Source organism: Lissotriton helveticus, chromosome 6 (assembly GCF_964261635.1).
Source record: "Lissotriton helveticus chromosome 6, aLisHel1.1, whole genome shotgun sequence".
Classification (NCBI taxonomy): Eukaryota; Metazoa; Chordata; class Amphibia; order Caudata; family Salamandridae; genus Lissotriton; species Lissotriton helveticus.
Genome location: NC_136067.1, coordinates 215,944,436 through 215,963,328, shown reverse-complemented (window position 1 = coordinate 215,963,328; position 18,893 = coordinate 215,944,436).

Here is an 18,893-nt window from a genome sequence, read left to right as displayed (position 1 = left end):
TACAGTATTGCCAATAAGAATGCAAGGAGACTTACCACTTGTCCCTACCACCATAAGGACCTTTTCCCCTATGTGCACCTTGGTCTTCTCCATCTCAGGCTGACTGGCTCTGGCGACCGCACTGGTGGACTGCACACTTAGACAAAAAACATAATGCATCCATTTTACAAACCAGATTAATCACCTGATTATTTTTCACAAGGTACAGCAAGACCTCACTAAAGTTAGGTTAGCTATCTTCTAGCAAAAGTATTACTTTGGTAAGTCTGATTGACAGCATTTTAAAAACCAGGTAGTCAAACAAAAACATTTTCTCCTAATGGAGGGATAAGGCTACAAATGGATAAGAACTAAATGCTATGACTGAGTGGAAGGGAATACAGAGGACATATGGTATTGGTTTGTATCTCATCCATGCCTCTCTGCACTGTTGTGGAAACTACTAGTATAAGACAACATTGGGTGTCCATGACCACTCTATCTCTATCTCTGTATTTTGTTACTGTTTCCTCAGGAAAGCCTACTCAAACAACATGTTTTGTGAGTATATGGGCCTGTGATCCTCTTTATGTTACCAATATCTGTTCTCTTAACAGTACTACACAAGACATGTAAAAGAGGAGTGAAGGAAGGCATATTAAATAAGGGAGCAGAAGAAAGCTGCAAACAAGAGAAAGTGAGCTGCAGAAACAGAGAAATTGGAAAACACAGGGACATGCAGGTATACCAAACATTAGGTAAGGGAAATGAAATAAAAGTAAGTACAGTAGACCATGACATATTACTAGTGGAAATAGATAAAAGTAAGAAATAATAATAAACATGACTTACTGGGGTCAGCAGAACCATCTGCTGTGGTACTAGTGGTGATAGTGGCAGTGGACACTGCAGCTTTGATGGTGGTTGTGGCAGCTGCAGCTGCAATACCCTGGCCCTGGGATGCACTTTTACCCTTGGATCCTCATGAAAGTATTAAAGATAAAAAGAACATTGATTAGTAGTACTCTCTACAAAAAACATTTTGACAAGCACAGCATTATGCTTTCTAAATCAGATAGCCTGTTGCTAGTTTCCTACCCTAAAAGTACATTTTGAACTATTCATTCATTCCAATGAATGATCTTGCTTCTCCACCCACTTCAACTATTGATGGGCCAGGTCGGTCTCCATTTGCGACTGCATCTCAGGGAGACTGGGACTGTATGAGCTACCTAAAGCCACAAAGAATGCTAGCACCCCTGATATACTACTATTGTAATAGTGACATACTTTAAATCAGCCCAAAAGAGCACCTTGCTGAAAGTGGAGCAGAATCAGGACCCCAAATGATGACATATTAGATAAGCACACAGGAAAACAGTATACATCAATAAAAAGTCTTACTAGCATTTTATGTAATAAAAACATTAGGATGAATAACTTATTGAAGAAACGAATGATGAGATGCAGAAGTTAAATTTCGGAGGTCCCAGACTTACCTGACAGTTGGATACAAAAGGGTGGTCTAACAATGTAGGTATAGCCACTGCCAGGGTGTTCCCGGATGTTATTGGTCTTGATGTTCACAAAATGAACATCAGCATCTGTAGGACAGAAGCTGACATGAGAGACAGGCATACTTAAGGGATTAACTCATCCTAAATCATTCAAGACCATGTTATTTAGATTGCTTGAATACTCATTTTGAGATCCATAAAGATCCCTGTCCTGCAAGTTAAGACAAGGTCTAGCAGATATCTTATATTACTTCCACTATGTTGCCAAGTCTATGGGCAAATCTAACCTACTCCATCATATACAATACACAATTTGTCAGAATTGCATTGCATATTGGCCAGGTGCAAATATGTATGTGTGACAAAAGACATACAGCAACCATATCAAGTAACATAAAAAGGTTCAACACAAAACGAAAAGAATAGTAATTTTACTTACTGGGTGCTATAAGCCATGTGGAGTGTGGTGCCAGTCTTGATTTTGGTGTAGTGCCAGGAGGGGAAGTCGATTTTGTGGCAGATGGTGGATTTAACAACAAAACAGAGCCTAAAAAAGGGAAACAAATATGAGTCTATAACAGTGTTACAATATGACTGTTAAGGACAAATTTGAATTCCCTATAAGTGTGTTTGTGACAATGAGTATGGATATAACCTGTGTGTGAGGCAGGGCTGTGCTGCAAGACCTGTCCTGGGGGTTGCCCTGCTAAGCGTCAATTAATCCTGCCCCAGCCAAAGCCACCAATGCATTTGAAAGAGTGGCTGTATGAAACAAATTGAAATAAAAAAAGTATTATCAGCACATCTAGGTACTTATAGGGTATGTGTAAGAGATTGTGTTCGAGTGGTATCTAACAACGTAGGTATGGGCGAAGGACAAATATGGGTGAGTGATTGTCAGTTTGCTTTTAGTGAGCAGGGGCTAGAATCTTATATTGCACCACATTAGTGGTAGAGGCAGCCCATATAGCAGTCGGGTGTGCATTGTGGAGAGGACAGCCTTATCAAGGAGGTGAGACAGAGATATGATCCAGGTGTTCCTCCAGAAAGAGTTTGTGCCACTTGTACCCTGGAGAGCATCTCCTTCACCCACCTCTTCTCATCATGCCATTCTTATATATCCCCCTCAGTGCATGCATCCTTCCCCAATGCATTGACAGAGTCTGTCCCTTCCAGCCAAAAGACTGAATGCAAATGGAGGCCGTCCAGGTCAGTTGTTTGTACTTTTTTTACCACAAATTTAACTCAAAGGGCTGTCTATATAATTCTCCTAGTCCTGTCCATGTACAAGTGTCCCTATTGCATGCAGAGGTCTCTGCCCCAGTGGTGGAGCTCTCTGCCCCCGTGGCAGAGGTCGTCATTTTGGATGCACAGGTCTCCGCCAAGTGTGTGGACAGAAAATATGGTTGTAAAGCTCTTTGTAGTAACTTTACGGTCATAAATTAAGTTTATAGAGACACCACTCCTATACGGAGGATGTGGAGATATGTAAGTCCATGCTGTGCAATTACATTACACTTGGAAATGGTGAATAGCTAAAAGTAGTAAAGTTACTGATAACTGTACATTTACAAGTGTGGATATACTCACAGGTGGTTTACCCTTGTGAGCAGGCCTTAACGTGTCTGGGTATTGAGGTGCAACACATAAAAGAACTGTAATTCTTGTATTTTCATACCCTGGTCATTTACATCACATCTGGAAAAGTGCACACATCTTTAATATATAGAACACTGTGTTCATTTTTTCCTAATGTAATTACTGAGTCTTTGTCAACTGCCAAAGACAACTCAACAAGAGGAGCTCCCATTAGAATTGCAAATCTGTAATTTTTCAATCCTGTCACAGATTGTGAAGGTTTTGGCAGGTCTGATCCCTATAGGGTAACAGCTTCTGAGTCAGGTAACCTGGTAAAAGTATCTTAACAGCAGGTCAGCAAGAAGTGGCTATTCCTTTTCAAAGAAGGACTTAGGGACATATTTTCAGCAACCTACAATAGCCTCTAAAACCTAATTTAAATCTGCTTTACACTCAGAGAATTTACGTATTAACTTGGATCATGTTACTGACTGTCATAAAAAACGTTAGTTTCTTCTTGTCATACTATTACTAGTCTGTTTCTACAAGGTTTGCAGAAGCGTACTAATTCATTCAGCATCGATTTTACTTTAAACATAGTAGTAAATGCCACTAAGTAGAGAGTATTGCATCCTAATCATGAGAATTAAGTTTAATGCTGTACATCATGCCACATTGCACACTGTAGACATTATGACAGAACAATCATAATTTATAGATATTTATGGATCAGCCAAGTTGTTCATGGCATTAGCACATGGAGCAGTTTCACTACTGTAGTATTCCTAATATGTCAATAACATCTTAATGAGACCACTGCTCTATAGGCCAGCTGTGGGTAGGATCTTGCATGTCAGGCTCAGTGCACTGCCTCCCGTACCTTTCTTAATCATCTTCCTATCTACACCCTGGGTTCCTGGCTTATCACAAACATCTGTTTCCACCCTACTATGTTGCTCCTGGAGTCCCTCTGATTGAATATAGACAAAGCTGTTGCCATCACCCCGAGTAGTAGAGGTTAGGATGAAACAAAGAAAGAGACATAGTCCATGACTTGTTGCCTTCAACAGAGCATAGGCCTTCAACAGACCTTAGTCAGTGTTGTCTAAATGGTGGTAATCCTAGCAGGAAGAGGCATGACTTCCAATGTACTTTGCCTCCACGAGGTTCCCGTTGCTGAAGTTTTTGCATGACTGTTGTTGTGTGTGGAGCAGCAGCAGTCTGAAACCAATGGCTCTGGGAGGAGCAAGTGTCTTGCCACCTTCTTACCCTCACTGCAGACAACTTATCATATCCTGGCTCCCCAAAGCTGCTTCAGTCTGGCCTCCATGGCCTGTCTGTGGCCAGTCACTTTCTATTGGTGTTCCTCCACATGTGGGCAATTAGTTCCCTCTGCTTTGTTTCTAGCTGCCAAAAAGAATGTTCAGCTGGTTCTATCTGCGTTGTGCCGGTTATGTGTTTCGTTGATAAAGCTGAAACCTCTGCTCTGCAAAAATTGGCCAAAGGTATAGAAGGGGCTCAGCCTGTTGGGGAAGATAATTAGGCAGAATAGCACAGAAGCCAGCAAGTTGACCTCAGATGTCAGAGGTGATTGCTCATATCAGAGAGGATATGGGGTTCCTGGTGTCAGAAGAGAGAATGAACCCATAGGAACTATGGGCCATATGTATCAAGGTACCCATTTGCGATTCTGAAATAGCGACTTTTAGCGAATCACAAAATCAGAATCGCAAATTATTATGTATGTAATAATTCGCAATTAAATAGCGACTCGGTAAAAATCTCTATTTAATTGCGAGATTCCCAATAGCGATTCCTTAACCATAAGAAATCGCAATTTTGCGATTTCTTAACGGTAAAAATCGCAATTTTGCGAATTTTGCAAATCTGCCAATCGTAAACTCAGGTGCAGCTTGATGACATCACAACCAGGAAGTGTGACTACCCATGCTGCACCTGAGTTGCTGAGTCACAGTCAGAGAGACGGAGTGGTGGAGAGGAAACTCTGCAGTTTTCAACAGTATGGCAGAAACTGGAGACATGGCCAGCCAGGAAACACAGCAGCAGCCGCAGGGTGAAGGTGCGAGGAAGAGAAAGCAGAAATTCTCAGAGGCAGAGTTGGAGGTGTTAATCCAAGAAAATGGTGCTCAGCCATGAGCTACTATTTGGAAAAAAATCATTGAGGGTGCAGAAGACTCGCAAGAGGTGCATTTGGGCTGAAATTCAGCAGAAAGTTAATGCAGTGGGGGTGACACACAGGAGTGTCGATGAACTGAGAAAGCGATGGTATGATCTGCGCCAGCGCTCGAAGGAGAAGTTGGCTGCCAGGCTGGAGCATTCCAGGACGACCGGTGGAGGGACCTCAACAGTCTCTGACTCTACACCTCTGGAGGAACTGGTGGAGGGGACCCTGCAACCAGAAAGTTGTCTCGACAGCTCCGAGCAACCAGTACCAGGACCAGGTAAGAAGCATGCCATCACACCCCTGACACCCCCAAACAGCCCCCAGCATTGACCTTGGGGCAGGAGAAAATTAGTAGTCCAGAGCAGGTACACAGGCACACACAGCAATGCATTATGGGAGATGTAGTCAGATGAACAGTGAAGTGGTGCATTTTCACCCAGCCAGTCCCCAATAGCATGTGCACGTCAGGAAAGGAAAGTACATGACACATGTAACCCCAAACAGTGAAATCTATTAGTTGCCAAGTGCGAACAGTTAATAAATGTGTGCATTTACATCCACTGCACCATCTGGAACACAGCCTACAGGCAGTGGGACACTGGCCGAAAGTCCAAACTTAGGAGACGCAGGGCATGAGGAGGACACAGATGAGTAGGACAGCCCCGTCATCCCTCTGAAGCAACGCAGGAGACATATAGTCAGACCACTACCCACATTGGAGGGCTAGGCCGAGGACAGCGATGTCAATGTGCACCCTGAGCCAACACAGCCACAGCAACAAGTCCGTGCACGTGCTGACCAACTCCCACAAGGCACAACCAGGCACAGGTCTCGCACATCCAGCAGTGCTGCAGATCCGGGGGAGGGAACAGTCTTTGCCGGCCTGGAGATGCATATGTTGCAGGTGCAGCGCCTGCAAGCAAAAAATATAAAATATTTACAGAGAGAAGTGAGGGCAGGCTTCAGGGGCATGACGGGTGAACTGACGGGTGCCCTGCAGGCACTCTGTAAAGAACTAAGAGCAGACCATGCTGCTAGGCGGCGAGAGATGCAGCGCCTGGACCTCTACACATGGGCGGTGAACCGCCTGGCATCTGCCACCAAATATTCTCTCCAGGCGCAGCATATACATGCAGCGCGAGGTGGCACACGGTAGCCAGGACGTAGCTAGGGCACTGGTACAGGTTACAGCTGCTGTAGACGAGCTGCAGGCAGTTCGTACTACTGGGCCAGGGAAACAGCCTTTACAACGCAAATTTCACAACGCACTACCATTACAATGAAACTTTTAGAACGCAGTATCCATTACAACGCATGCCATTACAACGCATGCCATTACAACGCAGATGCTATTACAACGCATGCCATTACAATGTAAGTATGGGTAAGTATTTAATTTAATTTTAACCCCTACACTATCCAACACTTACCCTACTATTACACCCCCTGGATTTTGGAATAATAATTTTAACCCCTACACTATCCAACACTTACCCTACTATTACACCCCCCTGGAGTTAGAATAGTAATTTTAACCCCTACACTATCCAACATTTACACTACTATTACATTCCCATTAATTAAAAAAAAATACTTACCCATACTTACGTTGTAATGGCATGCGTTGTAATAGCATCTGCGTTGTAATGGCATGCGTTGTAATGGCATGCATTGTAATGGATCCTGCGTTGTAAAAGTTTAGTTGTAATGGTATGCGTTGTAACGTCATACATTCCTGGACCAGGAGTCCTAAATCCCACTGAAGAGGACGCACTGTCAGGGCGGAGCAGCACCACCCCCTAACCAATAATGGAGAGGCGCCGTAGTGGCCGAAACAGTCGGCCTACCATGCCTAATGAGAGGACACTAAGCAACCACCAACAGGGGCTTCATCTCGCCAGCGCCGCATGTGAGGTGCAAAGTAGGTGGCCACTGGAAGGGGGAAGCTAGCCACTTGACTTGTACACTACCTCCTGTTTACAGACTTGCCCTGTGACAATAAGATGTGCAGGAAATATGGAGTGTGATTGGGTGGCATTCAGGCTGTGTGACATAATTGATCCTGCAGTTAAGGAATTAAACACAGTCGCACACATGAGATCTGGAATGTGTCATATTTTCTTACCTAGAAATAGTTGCGTGTAATCTCATCTCGCCTCTGGCGCCCAGCTGCTGCACCAGCTACACCGGCTGGCATACGTCCTGGGCCAGGCCCCTCCGCGTCTGAGGAATCCGATTCACTGACCTCCACTGGTGTGCCTTTCCTGGTGGCGATGTTGTGCAGCATGGCACATGCTACCACTATCTTGCAACAGGTCTGGGGGCTGTATTGTAGTGCACCTCCGCTCTTGTGTAGGCATCTGAATCTGCTCTTCAGTGTCCCAAATGTGCGCTCAATGGTGCCTCTGGTTCCTATGTGTGCTCTGTTGCATCGCCGCTCCCCAGCGTTGGTAGGATTCAGGTAGGGTGTCAGTATAAAATCCCGGAGAGCATATGCACTGTCACCTGTGGGGTGGGATGGATATGGTTAGTACTGCACATGCTAGTCTGAACTAATGTGGCCTCTGTTGAAATGCATTTACCAAGTAGATATCCCTCGCCAAACTCCCCACTTGTGAGTCTACGGTATATCCCACTTTGACGGAAGATGAAAGCGTCATGAGTGCTGCCTGGGTATTTCGCGTCAATGTCTGTGATGATGTGTTTGGCATCACACACCACCTGTATGTTCAGTGAATGGTAGCATTTGCGATTCCTGAACACGTACTCATTCTGGGAGGGAGGAGATATTGCAACATGTGTCCCATCTATGCATCCTATGACGTGGGGGAATTGGGCTATTTGGTAGAAGTCCTGCTTGGTCTGGTCTAGTGCCTGTGGGGTGCTAGGGAAGTAAATGTGGTGTTGTATCCTCTATACCATGGCATCAAGGAACGCATGGAAAAAGCGCGATAGTGCACTTTGTGACACCACTCCTGCTGAGGCTATCACCCCCTGGAAACTACCTGATGCCAAGAGGTGTAGTGAGCACAGGACCTGGATGTGAGTGGGGATGGAATGTGTCCTGCGTGTGGGGTGTTCAAGGAAGGGTTTGAGTTCCTCAATTAAATCATGGATACTCTCTTCATCCAGTCTGTAGTGTGTGTAGATGTCCTCCTCAGTGCGCTGGTAGATGGTAAGGCGCGCACGGAATATCATCTCCTGGCGTCTCCTCCTCTGTGCAGCAGCTCTGAGTCGCATCCTCCTAGCTATCACGTACAGTCCAGCCATTGTGGAAAACAGTCTGTTGCATTCTGGTACTCCTTAAATAGTTTGCACCTGGTTACCACCTGCTCCTACATGGTGGTAATTGCGAATCTGTACATTGCGAATTTCCCGGAATTCACAATTTGCGATTTTTTCATATATTCCATTGCGATTTCTTGATTTGCGATTTCCTGTTTGCGAATTTCGCACTCTGAGAAATCGCAAAATGAGAAATCGCAAGGAAATTCACAGAATTTTGATGCTCGCAAAATAAGGAATCGTATTTTTTGCGATTTCTCATTTTGCGAGGCACTTTTGCTTCATACATTCAAAAATAGTGAATTTTCATACGCAAACACTGTTTTTTGCGAATGAAAATTGGCTTGGTACATATGGCCCTATTTCTGTTAAGATCCTTCGAACCTGCAATTGGGCTTTGCTACTTGAAGACCTTTTATGAGCATGCTTCTGTAATGGACACTAGTTTGGAACATGTGCTGCGCCTCAATGTTTATTCACAGACTTTTCAAATCCACTCCAGATTCTATTCCAGTGTTTGCTTACCATTCCTAATGCATTATGGTTATTATTATGGTTATTGTATTCCTTTTCCAAGTCTGAGTACTGCAAAGGAGCCTTTTGGTGTTTCTCATTCTGCTTGAAAATCTTTCTTACTATTTACTACATCCCCACGTGCTCCCTTGCATGAATTCCAGCCATGTACAGAAACAAGATCCAAAACATTTTCCACTCCGGACTGGTTGTTTCCTAACACTTAAGTGCACTCCTTCAGACAGAGAACTGGAGAATGGACTTTAACTGCTCTCAGCTGCACTGTGCTGAAACTATGTCACATCTGGTCTGAGTTCCATTCACCCAATATGACTGTGATCTGGGAGGAGGATTTTAGACTGTCATCTGCCTTCAGAATTCATGCTTTAACTGCCATTATTGGGCACTCGTGCTTTCTACTCCTGCTGCCTGCTCTGCTAAATCATTGAAACATTGAGAGGAGTCCTGATTCTAGCTACTGCTTCTTTCGGTGTCCTGCTTCCCTATGGCTGTCCGGTGCAGCATTGTGCTGTATTTTTCCTTGTTTCTCAGTCTCACCTTTTTGCCTATCCTTTCCAGTCTGATAGTTTTGATTTCTATGTTTTCCCTGTTGAGCTTCTGACCTCATATTCACTGAGTTGGCAGTAGTTCCCTTTGTTTCCTTTTTCTGGTTTACTGTTCTGGCCATGTTCTGAATTCCTTTGTTTTTCCATTTACCAGAAGGGCATTACTTCTCTCAGTGATCCTAGTATTTCAAGCCATGATTTCCAAAGCCCTGTTTATAATTCCTTGACTTGTTTTTCTCCCTTTCTCATTTGTGTCTTGACTGTCCGGTATTCTGGTTATTCTTTCCACTATGGTGTTCTGTTTTATTCTAAATGTCTTCACTGTCTTTTTCAGTATGTATCCCTTTACTGTGGGTCCTCTGGTTTGGTCTCCGTTGCGATCAGGGAATGGGCAGATTTCTATTGTTGCCTCATGTCCTACCTTTCTTAGTGTTGTTATCATTCTCGGTTCACCTTGCACAGAGTACAACATTTTCTAAAACAGCAGGTGCAACTATAACTTCACTGTAGGAGTGCTGTTAGGAGCAATCTGATGGTGTCAGCCCAGAGGGTATTCCCTAAGCTACTAAGATACCTCTTATCATATACATGTACATCTGATACTTTGGTCAAACATTGTACTTGTCTGTCTCCTGTCCTCTGTAGTTCTGTTACTCAGTAATACGTTGAATAGCCTGGAATTTATTTTCCCTTGTCAACTTGCTAAATGTTTCCCGTCCCTGCCTTCGCTCCCTGACAATTTCATTATTTTGCATTAAACAACCTGGGTTCTTTACCACTGTTTAATGCAGTGAAGGAGACCTTGATCAAGGAATTGAGCAAAATTGATTAGAAGTCCTTTCCAACATTTCTTGAATGCTAGTATTATTTAAAAGACATTTGGACAATGTGTTAAATTTAACCCATTGTTGGCGGGCATGTTATCGTCCCTGGATACTGAAGAATCGTACCCTTTTTATCATATATAAGAAGAAGCTAAGTACATTAAGATGGACTTAATGTGGCAACCAGCTTTGCATTCCAGACTGGAACCTATGCAGCTTATGCTACACTGTTATTAAATGTCTTTCTTCTAGGTTCTTTAAGAAGGTCTATGAAGACCACACTGACTTATTTACTTCCATGGAACTGCTAAAACATTTTTCTGCCAGGTACATCTTTGGTAGCTTCTACATTTGCTGCCACTACTTCTCAAAGAAGAAGCATCTGGTTAGGACTTGGACACTAGAAGCTGTGCAGAAAAAAAATATTCTTAACCTAACACTCAATGAACAAAAAAGGTATGGCCCAGAACAGCCTTCTAAGCAACAGAAAAAATCCTTTCTTTTTTCAAGTGATCAACACAGCAGCTCCAGAGAACCCCCTTATGTACGCAGACCCATGGTATGAGGACTCAACCCAGCAGAAAAAGCCTGATCCTCTATGAACACCGTGCCCCCAACCACCTTAAGCACGACTGCGCCCCTGCCGTGCAGAGTGTTATCATCAATCATGTCATTTCAGATGCTGCAATGATGTTATCAATGCTGTCATAGAACATGTCAGAAGTGATGTAATATGTGAGATAATTAGCAGTGCATGGCGGGGGTGCAAGTTATAGTTACTTTACTTATAGGTACTAGAGATTACTATAACTGGTGAAATTCAGTGGTTTGTTGGTTCCCAATGGTATGTTTATGTGACATTTTCACCTAAGTATAACTTCAGTTTAACCTATGGTTTTTTCAGTGACATCCTATTTTTTTAATATGAACTAAGATGTCCAATGCCACTGCTATAAAAATGGCAAAAGTCATTGTCCCTTTCTAGCTTGGCAGGATTGCTCTGTGCTAATCCTTGGCTTAAAACTCTACTAGAAAATCAGACATTTGAGCAGAGCAGACTCAGATTGTCAGGAAGGGAGGAGACAGTGAATTAATGTCATATTGCACGATACTGAGACCCACAGTATGTACATAGCCGAGCACTGCGCCCTTCAGAGCTGGATGAGGCTGGGGCACCCCCTTGGCTTTGCTAACACAGAAGCCTGTGAGAGAAGCTCAAGGAAGGCTGTTTATATCTTTTCCTTTGAGAACACATTAAATGAAGGAACTTTGGGGCATATTACCAACAACTAGCGATTATTATCGCTAAGTTGGCCTAGGGGGAATTTTTCTATCGCCGCCCTTCACCTGTTTATATCGCAGAGATACCTTGGTATTAGCAAGTTTTATCTCTAAAACGATAAAAAACAGGCGAAATGCGTGAGTATCGCTGTAAATACAGCGATATTCACACATTATCGTGACAATGCTCTTAGCCATGTTATCCACCTTGCATTGGATAACATGGCTAAGAACTGCTCTGGGCAGGCGTTATATTTTGGAGATATTCGCGTTTAGCGCGAATATTTCCAAAACTAAGCCATTGTTGGTAATAGGAGATAGCGATATTAGCGACTGTTTTCAGTCGCTAACATCTTGGCACGCCCACTTTGCATGCCATTAGCGATAAATATCGCTGACATGCAGCTATCGCCTATTAGCTGTCGCTAACTGGTGTTAGCGACAGCTTGGTAATTGGGCGACAAAATTATCGCCGCTTTAGCGGGAAAAAGTCCCGCTAATGCGGCGATAATGCCCCTTGGTAATATGCCCCTTTCTTCGAAGGCAAGGAGGAGTGCCTTATCATCAACTTCTGCTTTGATTACTAATTATCCAGCAAATATATGAAAGCAATTAATAATGAAATTACATTGGTGGAGGAAAGTATTGGTGTTGTACAACGTCAGTCTCGGAATCTGGCGATGGACTCAATTATAGTGAGAACTATTAGCATAACTAATGCAATGGTGTTCCTGAACCCGATACGGCGTCACCTTTAAGGATCACCAGAGATAAGAGTTTGCATAAGATTTTGCTCCCATCAATCCCACCACCAAGCCCTAGTGCCAGGCAAGATCCTGTATTAGACACTACTGGTGTTATTTGTTTGAAAGTAAAAAGAATGAGAAACATTTGATAAAGGAGGGAATCGGGTCCAGCGGTCAGCCTGATGGTTTGTATCCTGTTAAGGTCAACTCAGGTGGCAACTCAAATGTTAATTAGAGTGCTGTAGATGTTTCTGTCATAAATACACTCCAAGATAAAATGATGGACTATTGTATTGATTTCTTCGACAAGCTAGAGGATATGTTGAAAATAATTTGTGCGGAGCTTATTGAGAGATTTAGTACCATGGAAAGTAAACTTAACTCACAACCCAATCTTAATCGAGACTCTCCTGTCCTTCTGGTTGTATTTGTCTGTTTAATAAAGTGATGGCGCCATCAATACCTAATGTTCCAAGCATGCAGCGGCAGTACTAATCTGATAACTGGAAGTCATAGCACTATTTTAAGTGGATTAGTCCAACTGAATTTACACAATATTAGTGTTAATCTGTCAGTCGGGGGTGATCGTGTTACTTCCAGTGGATGAGCTCATCAGGACATTAATCAGACTAACATGCCAGGTCCGAACAAAATGGACTGCACTGGATATAAATCACGAGGTTAATATTCAACTCCCTCCCGATTGTGTACCATATTCATTGTTTTAGTTGCTGATCCAACACTCTGTTAAACCAAAAGAGAAAACTGGCGTGATTTAAAACATAAGGAGGTGCATTGCGTAAAAAACATTTCAGAGTGGAAAGAGGACTTCTTTGGAGAGATTCTTTCTGTGAGAAGGGTGGATTGAACATGTTGGGGCTCTAAATGTTCTCCTGTGTATTGGTTAGTGTTAGGTCTGGGTGTCTATAGTTGGCAATGGTTATTACCTTTGTCCAACTAGGGACCCTTACTTCTAAGTCAGGAAAAGGGGATTACGCTCCTTAATAACCCCCGCTCACCACCTTGGTAGCTTGGCACAAGCAGACAGGCCTATCTCAGAGGCAGTGTGTTAAGCATTTGTGAATATACACAGTAATACAGTGAAAACACTACAGATGGACACACCACAGTTTTTGTAAAAATAAGTATTCTTTATATAGACTTAAACACATTACCACAAACGACAAAAATCCACAATACTACACTTAAGATTACTTAAAAGATGATTAAAGTCTCTTAATTCAAGATGTTGGTAAATGCGACAAAGTTCTCAACAAAGTAGCTGGATGCGTAACACAAAGTAAACAAAAGGCTCGCAAAAGGGGAGATGCGTCGGTTCCGTGATCCGGGGGAACGGTTGCGTCCTTCGTCAATGCTTGGTCAAAGTAGGGGACTCGTCGTGAGCCTTACCAGAGGGAAGGTGATGCGTAGATTCTCGTCTTGTGGCCCCGTTGCGATGCGCAAGATGGCGCCTTGATGCGATGCGACGATCCAGTTGTGATGCGAGAAGATGGCGCCCTTGATGCGGCGATGCGATGACGCCCTGGCAGCCTTGCGACGACTCTGTACTTTGGAGCCGCGACAGGCCCTGCGACCCGCTTCCCCGGTGATGCGATGGCGACTCTCTCAATGGTGTCACGCTTTTACGGTAATGCGACAGCAGACAGCTTCGATGAACACACGCTTCCAGGGAGATGCGACGAAGGCTCGCTTTTCCAGCGTTGCGATGATTTCAGCTGCGGCGGCGACACGCTTCTTCTCAATACGTCGCGCTTCCAGCTCCTAGCAGAACACAAGTGTCTGGAGTCAGAATTCCCAGCAAGGAAATTCAGGAGGGAGCTGGAGGTGAAATCTTTTGTCCCTGAGACTTCAGCAGGAGGCAAGCACAGTTCAAGCCCTCGGAGAATATTCTGTAGATGAAAGTCCTTACAAAGTTCCTTCTCCTTTCTCTTGGCAATGAAGCAACCACTGCAGGCCAACCCAGCAAACAGCACACTGGCAGAGGGGCAGTCCAAACTCCTGCAGCTTCCTTGGTTCTTCTCCTTGGCAGAAAGGTTTCTTGTTCCAGAAGTGATCTAATTGCTTGTGATCAGGGTCCCAATATTTATACCCCAAAATACTTTCTTCTCTGGAGGCAGAAAGGCCTCTGCCTAGTTCAAATCAGTTCCTGAGCACTTTGTTTACATGACTCTCTTCTTCCTTTCACTGTGCAGGGCAGAGATATCAGCCGCCCCACAGGAGGTGGAGCCAGCACAGGGGAGGGAAGATACAGCTCTGGAGCACTCTGTTGACATGATTCCTCCTCTCCTTTCACAGTGCATGGCAGAGACATCAGACAAGCCACAGGGGGTGGAGCCAGCATTGTAGAGGGAAGGCCCAGCCCTATTCAGGTCCCAGGTGTAACGCCTCCTTCCCATCTAGATGCAGATCTCTCTATTCACCACTGAGCTGCCCCAGCCTGTCTCCTGGAATTCCCCAGCCCTGTCACTCACAAACCCAGACAAGGAATACTCAACCCAGCAGAGGCAGGCTCACATGGTTAGGCAAGCAAATACCTGCTTTCTAAAAGTGTTATTTGCAAACGCAGAATACTAAAATAAACTTTACTAAAAGATGTACTTTATTATTCTGAGTTCAGGCATACTAAATTCGAATTTCTACCATGTTCCCTGAGTCAGTTAGGATTATAAGAATGTAATAATCTAACTGCCTATTCTAACCTATGAGAACAGGTAGCCTTCAATAGTGAAAAACGTAAATGGCTGTAATTCACTATTAGAACATGATACACACATCATCAGAGCATGTCCTACCTTATACTTACAATGCACCCTGCCCTTGGGCCTACCATAGGGATGTCTAATATGAAGCAAAGGAAAGGTTTAGGGACTGGCAAGTGGGTGCACTTGGCCAAGTCGACATGGCAGTGCTAGACTGCACACAGGCCTTGCAATGGCAGGCCTGAGACACACTTTACAAGCTGCTTCTGTGGGTGGCACAACCAGTGCTGCAAGCCCACCAGCAGCATTTGATTTACAAGCCCTGGGCACACATGGTGCACTGTACTAGGGGGTGACAGATACATTAAATAACCCAATCAGGGAATCCAATCAGTATATCAATTTAACATGGGGTGCACTTGCACTGTGGCACTGAAAGCATAAATTCAGCAAAAAAACATATCAAAACAGAGGAGGCAATCTATCAAAAATGGAAGGGAGACTCACGCCAATGATGTCAGGTCTAACAGGTAGTGATACATTTCAGGATATCCTCAGTTGTGAGGGGTTTGTTGCATTGTTTGTACCACCAGGTCAGATTACTAGGGAGAATTCAAGCTCATCCTTTGGGTTTCTTTCACCAACCTCATTCTATGTCCCTTGACACTAGCCAGTGTCCCCTGAGCAGTATCTCCATTGTATATAACGTTCAAAAAGGGAATCCATTTGTCCCTCTGCAGCATCTATTGTTTGACTTTCAATCGCTGACTTCAATATACACATCCGTCACTTTCGGGTGATCCACCCTTTCAACAATTTCATTCCTTAGGGCAATATTTATAAATAATTACAACAATAAGAACCAGCAAAGCTGGAAAAGTAAGCTTTTTACTAGAAAATCTATTTATTTATTTATTTGCAAAGTTTTACATAGCGCTGGCTAGACCCGTAGGTATCATGCTTTACATGAGGATCAGCAAGTTAAAGATTACATAATTACTTCAGTTACAGATTCCAAGTGTAGACATCAGAGAAAAATAGGGGGAAGGTAACATAACAGGGAGGAGAGGAAAACAATGTCAGATGTCCGGCTGGGTAGGTGACTGCCGAGGGGGTGAACCAGGGCAAGACTCCTCTATAGCTGCATAGGACAGCTCCACCGGGCATCGGCCAAGGTTATTCGGACTCTGTGGTGAGAACAGACAGTTAAAAAACATGCTATTACAGGATAACATAAATTATATTTGCATTACATAGCAAAGACCAAACGTATAAGTGGAATGGAAGGTAGAGGGGGAAAGGTACACAGGTGAAGAAGGAATGCAGATAGCGTCAGGCAGAACAGAGGGGGGAAGGGACTTCAGGGGAAACAAGCAGTCAAAGTGAAAGATAGACAAGACCGTGAAGCAGTTATAGATACCTTACAGCATGAGGTATAATTACCTGAGATAACTCTCACTATAACAGCTGAATTTCTATGGTTTGGGGTGTGTAAAATCTTAACCTAACTGTAATGGCCTTGTACTCTTTGTGTTTTACTAAATAGTAATATTCCAGACATTTCAATTCACTATGTTTCATTGTATCCACTATACATCCAACTTTCTTCATGCAGCACTTGTCCTCTATACATTCACTCATTCACCCATCTATTTTTATGCCAGACTTCAACGTCCATTCATGCATCCATCTGCATATGTATCTTGATATTATTCCTTCAATCATTCCTTCTAACGTGCACTCATTCATGGTTTACCCTGGTTTCAGAGTCTTGACTGTGCTGAACTAGCATCTGAATAATTTTAAAGTATAAAGGTTAGTTCCGACATCTGTGGCAAATAGTGATTTACATGCCTTTGTTATTCATGTTTTCTGTATTTCAACTACCTGTCACAAGTCACAGCAAGAAAGTGCTACGCCAGGCAGAAGAGTTTAGGAGACAGATTCGCCATTTACTGATTCTCACACTGTAGAATGGAGAATGTGGCCACAGGGATATATTTCAGCTTTCACTCAGATGGTTATTGGTGTATTTTATGTATTACCTCAAAGGAGTTCCCATCTGTACCAACAAGCAATCATTTCTGACTGCTGTGACTTTATGTGTACCACAGGGTTCCAAGTGTTTTAGGTACTCTAATTAGAGCATTTCCTTATTTCAATTGATGTATCATAAACAACAAGTGACAGTGGTTACTCAATTATCACATCAATACCAGAGGAACATGGCCACACACCAATTTTATACACAATTGCACTATTATTCCCTACGAAAACATGTGCACTAATTCACATAAACCCATCTGTTGTGTGCACCCATACAAGCTTGCTGACAAACATATTGAGAGAGGCTTGTGCTGATTTCAGCTGCTGGAACCGGTCTGTGAATTCAAAAGAAGTTTGCACAGCTGATGTACATGTTTTTAGTTGATAGAAGTTGTACACTTTTGGTTCCTGTGTTTTACCCAGTGTGGGTGTGTCTGAGGGAATTTTCTATTGTGTTGTTTCATCTACGCAGTGCTCATTCCATGTGTTATGAGGTTTGCCATCCTACTGCTATGCAAAACTTCTATGATTTCTTTAGCAAAACGTGGAAAATTAATTTTACCATACAGAAGCTAAAACTTTTAACTTTGTCAATGTCTACTTTAATTACCCACTCGACCCAAACATTACGCAAGAACACTGATAACATACATTCTTAAGAAAAACAATAAGCATACCTGAAAAGTTAGTACAATCTCTACTTTCTTCACGTTTCTCTTCGTCAGTACTGTATAAGATTTGACTGCATGCTTGGATGAGTGCAATAATAAATCTGCATGGATGGATGAAATTTCGAGTGCGAGCATGAGTGGATGAATTAATTCATTTATGCTCGATTAATTAAAACCATTATTTGACTAAGAACTGTGCAATACATTTTCTTTTGGAATAAAACATTTCCTACTATGACCAGAATGGAGTTTCAAGAATTTAAAAGCAATGTCAACTAAATTGTTTCATACAACAAAGAAGAGTTAAAACCAACCCTACCTGATGAAAAAAATGAATTGTGTCCAAGATTTTACACATAAAGATGTAAAGTGCAATATGCCATACGCATACTAATAGGACCTCCTTCTGGTAGCGCTGGGGATACTGGGGTCTCAGTACCCCAGAGTATTTGTGTGCAGCAGATGATCATATTTTCTGGGTTAGCAATCCCCATATCCCAGGGACGCCTGACCATGGAGGATGCTGCACGTTTCCATAGAGTCTGTCAGTTCCCATTGGTGGCTTTCCTAAGAGGTAGCTACTGAATGCTGTTCTGGGTTCAGTGGCCATTGAGTTTTGTCCTTGCTTCAATAAGTGAAAAGCGAATAAAACGTGTAAATTTCCCCAGTCTCGCTAAAGTGCTTGGTATATTTTTAGTAAAGCACGATGTAATGTTGTGATGCATTCTAGTAGTTGGGAGTGGGCGAAGCTAGGGGGCCAGAGGAAGAGGAGGAGCGGCGACAGGAAAGGGGCAGTTAGAGTAGGGACAGGGACGAGTGAGGAGTAAGATAATAAAGCTCCTTGAAACATAAAGTAAGTGTCTGTCATTATTGCAAGCACGACACTACAGCTGGCGACGAGGGTGGGATAGTGCAGCCTGCCATCCCTGAACCCATGAGAGGAAGCGTCCCTGTCCCTGGGCAGCACGAGAGAAATGATCGC